General features: G+C 58.4%; 1 protein-coding gene across 3 annotated transcripts in view; it reads right to left on the reverse strand.

Annotated features, from left to right (window-relative positions):
- The window catches only part of PER2 (period circadian regulator 2), a 39,545-nt gene extending 33,959 nt beyond the window's left edge, over positions 1-5,586 (reverse strand). For 2 of the 3 annotated variants that reach the window (XM_042950731.1, XM_042950729.1), the window contains exon 1: positions 5,238-5,448. The gene's annotated coding sequence lies outside the window, so the exon portion shown is untranslated. Of the gene's footprint in view, positions 1-5,237; positions 5,449-5,488 lie in introns of those variants that run through there. The other variant, XM_042950730.1, reaches the window with a different exon arrangement.
- Positions 5,587-11,253: the final 5,667 nt, after the last annotated feature.

The raw sequence follows: 11,253 nt of genomic DNA on the forward strand, positions 1-11,253 counted from the left end.
TTCCGTTGCTTCACGCGCTCCTACGGCACGTGGCGCTTTGGGCTGGAGTAGGTCAGGGATGGGGACAGGTGTCTTTCCTGTCCCCGTGGAGCTTACGTTCCAACGGGGAGAAGATCATCGGCAAGGGAACGGCAGAGGAGGTGGACGAACTGCTAAGTGCTGCAGAGAGGCGGCAGAGCAGGAGACCACGGGCTGCTGTGTGGGAGAGGCCGGGCGGGCCGCCGGGCAAGGCTTGTGCGTCGGCAACGTCTGACCTTGTCCTTGAGCCCCGCCACCCCGGGTGGTGCCGATTCACGGCCCCTCGGCCTCACTCTCCCTCAGGCCTGTGGCCGCTGCTCCTCCCCAGCTGCCGCCAGAGGGCCTGGTGGACCAAACGGGCCTGAGGGACGTGAACTCTGGCCATGGAGGATGGGGGAGAGGACCGGTGAGCAGGGAAGCACCCCTGCACCCCTCCCTTGGACGGAGTTCCGAAGCTTTCCTTTCTTCTCCTTCTCCTCCTTTTTTTGGATAGCCTTTGTGACAAGGCCCCAGTGGGCTGAGAGACCAGCTGGGCATCTGTGAAGCAGGGCGTCGTCTCGGAGGGGCACCGTCTCAGCGGGATGTGCTCTCAGCGGGGCCTCATCTGAGCCTTCTCTGCTTCCCTTTCCCCTCACTCTTGCTGCCCTGGGACTGCACCTCCCAGTGACATGCTACCATTGGGTCTCGGCCTGGACTCTGCTTGTAAGAGTGAAGAGAGTGAGAGAGTGGGCCAGGAAGGTGCTGGAGGGAGAATATTCCAGGTCGGGGAGTAAGTGCAAAGGTCCTGAGGCAGGGGCACGTGAGGAAGATGGACCAGTCTGGAGCAGAGCAGGCGAGGCGGAGGGCAGGAGGGCGATACAAGGTCAGAGCTGGATCACAGGGCACCTCGCTGGGGCACAGACAGGGCTCTGGCTTTATTCCGAGTAAGATGGGAAACGGAGTTCTGTGCGACAAGATCTGCCTTACGCTCTGACAGGGCAATGGGTAGAGGCAAGGTGGCAGCAAGGAGACCTTTAAGGGGCCTTGCTACAGTTCAGTAGAGGTGCCAAGGGGCTGCCCGGGGCGCCGAGGGCATTCTCCCCCCGCTGCCCTCCTCCTGCCCCAGCACTCTGGATGTCACCCACCTCGTCCCACGGCCCTCCCCAGACGAGCGGCCCGTCCTCCCTGCTGAGTGAGGCTCAAGGCTGAGGGGTCAAGTGAGCCGCCACGGCACGGGCTCTGGTGGGTTCCACCTCTTCCTGCCTGTGGTGTGAGCTCGGGCCGGTTCCTGAGCCTGCCGTGCCTCGTCTCCTCACCCACGACGGGGGTGACAGCGGCACCCGCCTCTCGTTGGTTAAGTGAGCCAGCCTGTGCCAGCTGACCGAACGCAGTCGTGTCCAACAAAGGCTAGCTTTCTTCAGGACCACCAATCACTACAGGCAAACAGATGGGGCAACAAAATAGTGTGTTTCTTTAAAGGAGATATTTCACTGCCACCAGAGCTGCCCCTGGCTTGTACTTAAAGGACAAGGAGCTTAGCCGGCCACCCCCCATCCCTGGACGGAGGCATCGCATACTCTGCTGGTGTCTCAGCTCCCCGCCTCGCGGCCCTGCCGGCCCCCGGGAGCCTGCCTGGCCTGGCGGAGTAGGATTTACCGGGTAGGAGCCACAAGATCAGCTGAGCTGGAGGGCAGATCTTCACCAAGAGGGTCGGAAGAGGAGGCAGAAATGTGAAGGAACACACCATCCAAACCACCCGAAACTTCACCATCCCAGAAGATGCGTCGCTCAGCACCGAGGGCTCTGACGGACCGAACTCGTTTTGCCAACTTGGCAAAACCAACATGCTCATCAGGGCGGACTTTGCCTCCTGCCTTCCACAAATGTTCCCGGAGCACCTGGGGAGCCCCGGGCACACCTGTTTCCACCCCCGGGGAGAGGTGCTCAGAGCTTGGGGCGCCAGGGGCCCCAGAAAGGCAAAGACACCCAGGCCAAAAAGGGGACTCCTGGGGAAGCTGGGGTGCTCCTGTCCCTAGAGGCCCCCTTGCTGCCCCCTTCGCAGACATCCATCCCCTGGCTCTGCCCCTGAGAATGGGCAGACCCAAGGGAAGGACCCTGGTCACTGACCACACTTGACTAGCGAGGGTTGTCTTGACTGGACAGGGGAACATTTAGAAAGCACAGTCCACAGTGAGATCACAGTCTGGACGGGCCTCACAATACCACGGGGTGGGGAGGAGCAGGAGGGGGGTGGGGGCGTGGAAGGAGAGGGGCCGGGAGCCAGCCCGTCCAAGCCGGCTGATGAGTTCATGAGGGTTCATTACACCATCCTACTTTACAGGCATTCAGAGTTTCCATGATAAATAGCAAAAAAAAAAAAAAAAAAAAAAAAGCAAGTCCCGGGAACGAATGCACAGCCTGGTCCTCGGTCTACCCACCACGGCCACTGGCAGGCCTTGGGGACAGTGGCGGCTTCTCAAGACTCAATACCCTTGAACCACTTCATCTCTTGGTGGAAATCAGAAGTCAGCGTATATGTGGTTCCATCGCTTCAGGTGCTCGCGTTTTTTGAAACATGTTTAAGATACATCCAGAAAAGTCCTAAATTGTAAGGTTTTGATGTACGTCCACGAACTGAGTTCACCCGCATACCTCGCGCCCAGCTCTGGAGGTGGAACACTGCCAGCCCCCCCAGAAGGCCCCTGGGCTCCCCCTCCCACCCCCCAACCATCACCCACCCCCGGGGTCATCGCCAGCCCGACTTCTCCCGGCCGGGTTACTTCTGCCGCTTTTCACACTTTATACGACGGGGATCTCACACTCTGGAGTCTGAAAGCCTGCGGTATTTTACAACCCCGAATATTATAACACGTTTGCTACTTCCTGATAGGAGCCGATTCCCCCGGGGCCAGCCTGCCGTAATCCAGAGAAAATGTTTGTCCTGCTAGATAAACACCCGCGCTCTCCATGGCGACGGCCGGGTGACTGGGGAAAACGCCGACCAAATATGGCAGGAAGAAGGCAGGAGAGAGGCGCCTCTCGGCGGCCTCACCGAGACTCCTTTTGATTCTCTCGGCTCTGCCTTCCAAAGCCTCAAACGTGGATAGGCGTGAGACTTAAAACCGAGAATGCGGCAACTTCAGCTTCCTGGCTCCAGCGTGCAGGGAGGGGGTGCTACCCTGGGCGCCTGTGACCCGGCGGGAGCACCCGGAGCCCTCAGGGCCTCCCGCCACCTGCTTGCGATTTGCTCTAGCCGAGCAAAGACGGTAACACGCCTGTTGCAGGCCTGCACACCGCGGGCTTACAGAGCTGAAGCCGGGCCTAACGACAGCTCAGGGGCAGGGCCCATCCGAGGCCCGTCAAGCCCCCCGGCTCTCTGCTGGGTCAGCAGGTGGGCCAGCTTCCCATGGGGGCCGGCGCCCAGAGCGGATGCGCAGCGGAGGGGTTGTGTGTTTCTCCTGAGCTTTGCCCAATAAGGTCGTTTTGAGGGTCACTTGTTCTTTGGAATAAACGCCGAGAGGTCCTGCCAGCCACTCGGTGACCTGACAGAGCCTGTGGTTTGCTGAGGCCCCGTGAAGTTACATCACCGTCTAAAAACAGAGGCGTGTCCACCAGGATTTCTCTGAAAGTCGAGCGTGTGCATGAGAAACACAAAAGAGGGAACCTTTCCTACTTTCTTCGAAGCATGGCGGACACACCTCACAGGGAAATGTCATGTGACCGGAAGGAAGGAGAGAGCGCATCAGACACCTGTCTCCTGCCCAAGCGCCTGGAGAAATCAGCCGTAGAGGAGCCAGAATCCAAAAGCCTAGGAGTGGAGACAGACCTGGCAGTCTGGCTCATCTGAGCCCCTCCGTGCAGACAAGGACACTGAGGCCCAGAGGGGTGGCTGAGTCACCCCCTCTCTGCCCAGCACCTCAGCCCCCACAGAAAGCTGGGCTGCGTTAGTTCTGTCCTAGTGAGTCACACCGAGATGACATTGACGGATAACTGTGAACACCCACAGTGCCAGCCCTGCACTGGCATATCACGTAGCTCCCACTGAGAAAAAGAGGAGTCCCTTTCCTCGTTTTACTCATACACCTTATGAAAAGTGATGAACTTTGTATGTAAAAACTCAATTTCCAGTTAGAGCCTTCAGACAGAGCCCAGTTTCTTCTCCACCAAATCCAGCCTGGGGCAAGAAACCCCCAGTGGGGCTGGGGGCAGGGCATCGCCCCTCTGCAGCCGGGAGAAGACAGTTGCCCACCCCCCCCCCCCCGGCATCAGACAGGGGAGGTAAGAAGTATTCATGGAGGAATTTCTGCCATGGTTCTGCGCTTAACATTTGGGGGACCTGGGACTCCTCTCCCCAGATTCTGGCCCACTCAGCATTCAGTACCCAATTTCAGGCCTTTGTAGAATGTGTGAAGCTCATCCCACCCCAGATCAAGACCCTCAGGATGACGGGAAGACCTTGGAGATCTTCCTTGGTGTGTGCCCAGCAGGGATGAGGGCCTCAGTTTCCTAATCTGTGAAGCCAAGGTGTTACCCTGGATGATTTCCAGGGTACCTTCTGTCTCTGTTGTATGAATCAGCTTTCCAAACTGCTTTCTTCTGTGTACATTACAGAAACCCTGGCAACCCAATTCTCATCCCTTACCTGGCCCTTCTGGAGCGCTTAAGCAGGCCAGTACCTGCCCCCGGTCCATGTCCGGGCCTTGGAAGCCAAGGTACACCCCAAAAAGATGGTGTGAGTGCTGCATCACAAAGTGGGGCCCCCTTCTACTCAATCTGGGGAGAGGGAGTAAATACAAGGAGGTCCAGGGGAGGCAAAGGGGGTGGGGCCGCCTCCCTGCCCACAGGGCTCTAGGTCCGGCCTGGCACAGGAGCTCTCTTCTCTTTCTGCTTAACCAGCCCAGGGGACCCGTGGGCTGTCCAGGTAAAGCTCCTAGACCAGCGTCCATCAGTGGCCCTTCCCCAGCCTGAGACTTGGCTCTTTGGCCTCAGAGCAGGAAATCAGCCCCCTAAGGGGCTCTGCACGTTCCCAGAACCGTGGCACTGAACCTGTGGCCTTAGCCTTCCCAGGACCCTCTCCCCATGGGGCACAGGGAGGCGAGGCAGGGCTCATTAAAGAAGATCATCTAGAGAAGAACAGTCCCGTGTGGTAGTCACTCGGTAGCTCCACGACCTTGGACAAGTTGCCTAAGCTCTCTGGACCTCACTCTCTCCATCTGCAAAATGGGGATAACAGTACTCACCCCAACCCACCCCTTTGAGACGAGAAGGAGTCAAATGGCCCGGAAAACTCTCGGATCACGCCTCCGTGGGCTGCAGGAGCCGCCGCCGCCCGCCCGGAGCTCGTCCACCGGACCCCAGACCGCTTGCCCGAGGCCCAGCCCGTCGGTTACGTAACCAGCCAGCCGGGCTGCGGGACCGCGGTCGGCGCCCCAGCCTGGCACCCACCGGCCTATCCGCTCGCCCCGCCCGCCGTGTCACGCCGCGCCCTCACCGAGCCGCGTCCCCGCTGGTCCGCGCGTCCGTCCGCGCGTCGGTCCGGCCCGCCGACCCGGCTCCCGCCGCCGCCGCCGCCGCCGCCGCCTAGAGCAGCGCGTAGCCCGCAGCGCCGCCGCCGCTGTCACATAGTGGAAAACGTGACAGCGCGCGCCGCGCCCGCCCCCGCCTCCCGCTATTGGCCGACGCTCAGCCTCATCTGCATACCGAAGGGGACGGGCCTGCGAGCGCCGCGTGTCCATTGGCTACAGCGCCCGTCGCTCTCTTTACATAAGACGCACATGGAACTCCATGTTCACCTCGTCGGTTCCTCAATGAAGACGCGGCGCGCTCCTCTCCCCCTCCTCGTCCTCCCGAGTGATCCCTCCCACTTCCGGCCTCGGAGTCTTCCATTCAAGACAGCTGGCGTCGTCTGGCTGGGGGAGCCCGGAGTGGCGCGTACCACCGCGGGCCGGGGGGAGCTGGGTACCGGACGCGACCTGGCCCAGTGCACCTGGGACCGGCCGGCGGGGCGGCCGAAATGCCGCGGAAGCCCGGGCCCTGGAAGGCTGCCACCTGCGGCTACGGGCCAGAGGCGCGCCCCCGCGAGAAACTCCCTGCGGACATCTTTCATTCCCATTCATTCATTTACTCACTCCCATTCATCCTTCCCTAGGCGCTGAAACTGCGTGGGGGACCAAGCCAGGGCTGCCCAGCAGGAGCGCCGGGTGCACGCCCACCCCGGCCGCCGAGGTCCACACCTGCCAGGACGGTCAGCTTCTTATTTTTGAGATCATGTGTTGCAAATTTTGGTTCAGCAAATAGAGACATTGTTACTAGGAGGGGGTACCAAATAAATGATGTCCCTGCTCCCAACCACGTCATTAGGGGAAAAAGACCATCTCATTCATAAAAAGGGAACTTAAATACTAAATGGGGCGGTGTGCGTCATAAATTCACCAAGGCCAGAGTTATCGGCAGAGGGTCCATGGAGGAAGCAGCACTTGAAGAGGGGAAAGGAAAGGCATGGAAAAAGGAGGTTTTCAGAAGGCGCAAGCCGCAGAGACACGTGGGCCAGAGGTATAGGGTTCTGGGAGAGAGTAGGTCTGGAGCATCCTGGCTGCCACTTTTTCTTTCTGTAAGCGTTTTCTGGGGGCACGGTTAAGCCGGAGTTTCTGTTTAAAGTGCCAGGAGAGAGTGGAGCTTACTCTCAGACCAGCTGGAGGGCCGAGGCTTGCTTGAAGGACATGGAACAGCACGCAGGCTCCCAGGCAGTTCAGCTGAAGCAGGCTCTGTAACTACAGGGTCTCAGCAGGCAGGGGAGGCTGGCTGGGCTCTGAAGGGCTGAGGGGGCCCTAGCATCTCCCTCCACTGGTCCCGTTCTTCCTGCTCAATAGCCTGCAGGCAAACTGAGCTGCTAGTTCCCAAAGCCGAACCCACATCCAGGAATTCCTGTGTTGGAGCCACTTCTTCCCCTCCCCTTGACAAGGTGCGTATACAACTTTGTGAGACACAGATGTAAACTGGGCAATCACCAAGTTCATCAGCACAGCTCTTCCCACATCAGCCCTGGGATGCCTGCTCTGTGGCTCAGACTCCAAGGTGAGAGCGGCCCCTCCTCCTGTTTCTCTAACACTGACACCTATAAACCCTCCGAGCCTCCCTAACACACACACACACACACACACACACACACACACACCAAGTAAATCCAGGCCCAGCTGCACCCTGCACACACCCAAAGGCCTTTTGTTTCTTCATGTACATTGACGTCACGGGGAGCTCCATTGTTCTGGAAACAAGAATAAACAGCTCATCCACATCACAGAGCTCCTTCTGCTCAGCTTCTCCTTGGTCTCGCTCCATATTCAGCCTGTAGCCTAATGTCACATTTCCTCCCTAAATTTAGCTCTTTCTATTTCTACTGTCAATCTGGTAGAAAGATGTTGGAGTCCATTATTTTAAAAATTATCAAACATCGCGGACCCCTAGAACCCTTCAGAACCTAATCTATTTTCAGTGTCTTCCTGCAAGGTTGTTTTTTTCTTGTTGGAAACTTTCATTCCCTCCACAAATACTTGTTGAGACCTAAGTGTTGGGGGTTATGCAAAAATGTATCTCACTGGATCTTTTGTTTGCAACATAGAAGAGGTGACGCCCCCAGGACCAGGCTTAGTCCGTGGATGCCATTCTCACTGGACCAAGAATCATGAGTGAGTGTGTGTGTGTGTGTGTGTGTGTGTGTGTGTGTGTGTGTTGCAGCATTAGGTGGGAAGGTGGAAAGAATCCTTTCTTGACCTAGAAACGTGTTGGGGTTGCTGTCACCTCTAGCACAGAACTCTTGGCCAAGCATATTGCTGTTAGCACTAGGGGAAGCAGGCTGGCAAGAAGGAAGTCGGGGGAAGGGGATGGTGAGCCCTGGGGAATGCTGTCGGTGGAAGGAGCTGGCCTCCGGTGTCAGCCTTCACCCTGCCTCCCAGCCAAAGGCGGCTCTTCTCCAGCCCCCAGTCCATTTCTACCAACGGTTCCTCCGGTGGGCGTGGCTCAAGTCAGCCCCGCCCACCCATGCCTGCGCCCTGCCTGGAGGGCCGGTCTGCACCTGGCCTTCCTGGCCCTTGCAGAGTCTCGTTCATGTTCATTCCGGTGCTCAGTTAGCCAGCGTTTCCTGGGCAACTACTCTGTGACACGCCCCGTGTTGGCCAGACTTACCCGCCTTGGTCAGAGTGGACATTCCCACCCCGTTCCCCGTCTGAGGGAGAAAATGCTCAATGTTTCACCCTGAAGCGTGATGTTAGCCTCAGGTGTTTAGTTTTTTGCAGATGTTCCTTATCAGGTAGAGAAGTTCCCTTCTCTTACAGTTTGCTGAGAGGTTGGTTGTTTTTTAAAATCGTACCTAGGTGTAGGGGGCCTTTCATCCATGGCAGTTATTGTTATTTTCCAATACCCCCTCCCAATCAGTCTATTTTTGCAGATCTGCAAATAATTTAAATGACCACAGCTTTGTCTCCACTCTACAACAATCTGTATACACTTGCTTTCTTCATTATCGTAATTTACAACCAAAAATGTAAGTGAATGAAAATATTAGTGCCCAAGATTCTGCTTTTCTTATGCTATTATTATCTGCTTTCTAAATAAAAGACATGGTTTTAACGGAAGCCCAAAACCTGTTTGCTAGCATGTCACTTGAGAAAGGACTAAAACTTCGAATGCCCTGGCCATGAGGGCGTTAAAGCCCAAGGACAAAGTGAGGAGAAAACTGTCCCCTCTGGTGAGGAGGGTTGGGGAGGAAGGGGGCAGGTGGGGTTGCTGGCCAGATCTTTGCCTAGACCTTGAGGGCTGACTTCTGGGCCAGTTGGTCTCTGGCAGCTCAACTCCCTGTCCCCCACCCCCCAAGGTCCTGGGCCACCAGTATCCCTCGGTCTCCTGGAAAGACAGCAGGCCAACAAGCTGACCTGTGTACAAGGTGATGCCCGATGTCTGAGGCGACCCCCATGTCCGAGGTGTCTCTTTCTTCAGAGGGCGGAAGTCTCTCATCGGCTGGCATGCCACTCGGCTGGACAATGCAGCTCCCTGCAGTGGCGTCTCTTGTCCAGTCGCACTCTGCCCGTCGTGTGTCCTCAGCTTGGTTCTGTTTGTAGTGCTGGGGTGGGCTCTGAGGGGTAGCCCAGCAGGCGCCCCCCAACCACAACGTCCTGGGGCAGTGTCGGGAACTGGGGCTCTGCGTGTCCTGGGGGACAAATGAGACCCCTCCCCATCCGGTCCTTCAGGAGGCTGGGGTCTGGGCGGCACATTCTTGGGTGGGCACGGACCTCAAGGTGCCCCTCGCCCTTGACAAGCTATGATTCAGCACGTGCTTACTGTGTCAGGCACAAGCTCGGTGTTCCACACGTGGGCTCTTCCTCATCCCTCACACCTCTGTAGGGCACGTGTCCGGATCCCCACTGTCCCTTTGCAAAAGCACCCTTGATGTCATGATGCACCAAGGAATCGTGTGGGGCTAGGTCTTATGTCACCAAATGGGACAACCTTTGCCTACATAGAATGATCTCGCGGCCACCCTCGCCACCCTGTGCCTGTGGAGTCTGGGAGCCAGGTGATGACAGAGTCCAAGCTCCGGTGTCCCTCTTGTCCCCTAAACATCCTCCCCACCCTAAATCTCCCTCTATGACGTGGCTGGCAGGTGCCCCCTGAATCCTCGTAACTCCTTTTCAGATCCGTAGAGGCTCAGAGGTGTAGACAGCAGGAACACAGGTCCTCCACATGTCCCAACACATACCGTGTGTCTGTCCATGCAGCCATGTGGGCCCACAGTGCCTGTCCTGGCATGAAAGGGCCCTCTGATTCTGCCTCAGTCTCTGCCTCCGGTTTTCCTCCGGTGAATTCTGCCCTGAGCCTCACAGCGCATCAGTCGCAGTGTTTGCCCTCGTTCACCGGCTTCTCCTTGCTGCCCAACATGGAAAAAATACACTTGTCCCCAGAGCAGAGCTTCTTGGACTGCTCTCAGAGTGGGAGCCACCCCCTCTAGGGGCGGTGGTGGGTCACCTGACTGAGCGCAGGTGACTGTGGACTGCAGTAGCCTTGGGGCACACAGCGGTCCCACGTGGAAGGGAGCTGGAGGAGAAAGGCTGTCGTGTGCCCATCTCCCGGCTCCTCCTCAACAGGTCGGGTCCCATGAGGGAGGAGGAGGGAAACAGGATACGCCCACCCCCTGGCACCATGGAAGCTGCTGGGCCCCAGGCTGCAGTGGGGAGACCTTACGGGTGGGAGTACACAGGTGCTCAGAGGAGAGCCGGGAGCTCCCAGAAAGCCCGCGTGGTCTGTCTGCACAATGAGAGGTGACATCAGTGCTGCTGAGCAAAGCAGATGGCAGGCGGTGGGGACCAGCCCAGGGCCCTGCTGCAGAGCCAGCAGTCCGGTCCACGGGGCATCCCTGCCTGCGTCTTGGAATGCGAGCTCGAGGGAATTCGGCAGACCTGTCGGGGGGGAGCTCCCTCAGACCCGGGGCGTAAACTAGGACACCCCACGGAGGCCAGGAGCCCCTGAGAGAACTGGTGGGAATCCAGAGAGCCCCCCTGACAACACTCTCTGGACTCAGAAGGCAGTGGGCGGTTTCATGTGGGCGGGCCCTCCAGAGAGGGGAGGTGGGGGCTTTGCCCCTTGGGAGGCAGGCTTAGGGATGGGACAGTCCTCCCAGATCCCTGTCTGGGGCAGGGAGGACCTGCCCTTCTCCCAAGCTGTGTAGCTATGGCTTGGGAACAAAGGACACCCAGAGGGAAAAGGATGGCCTGCCAAGCCCTGGACCACAGAGGGGGACGACCGAGGGGGACGAAAGGGGGCCTGTGGCAACAGTAGGTAAGGGGCTGTGGGGCGGTGGTGAAGGAAGACAAAAGTGGAAGGCCGGGGCCCCTGGGAGATCAGAGCCTGTCATTCTCACCTGGGAGGGCCACCTGGCAGAGCTTCTAGCCCCCCTGAAGGAAGGCTCAGCGGGTGAAACGGAAGAGCGAACGCACCACAGTCTGACAGTCTCAGCCCGGGATTCCTGTGGGCAGAGCACGTGTGGCTCTAGGGCCCCCCGTGAGGCCATTCCTGGTCCGGCCTCCCTGCACCCTGTGTGAATCCTTCAAAGCGAAAGAGAATGAGGGATGAGGCCGGCTCCTCTGTGCTCCCTTCTGGGAGATCGCGGACCGTGTGCTCCAGTCTGTACGTGCCAGAGAGGGGCGGGGTCCCACATAGTCTGGGGCCGGCTAGACCTCAGAGCCCAGGTAGCTGTCTCCGTCACCC

Source organism: Panthera leo, chromosome C1 (assembly GCF_018350215.1).
Source record: "Panthera leo isolate Ple1 chromosome C1, P.leo_Ple1_pat1.1, whole genome shotgun sequence".
NCBI classification, from domain to species: domain Eukaryota; kingdom Metazoa; phylum Chordata; class Mammalia; order Carnivora; family Felidae; genus Panthera; species Panthera leo.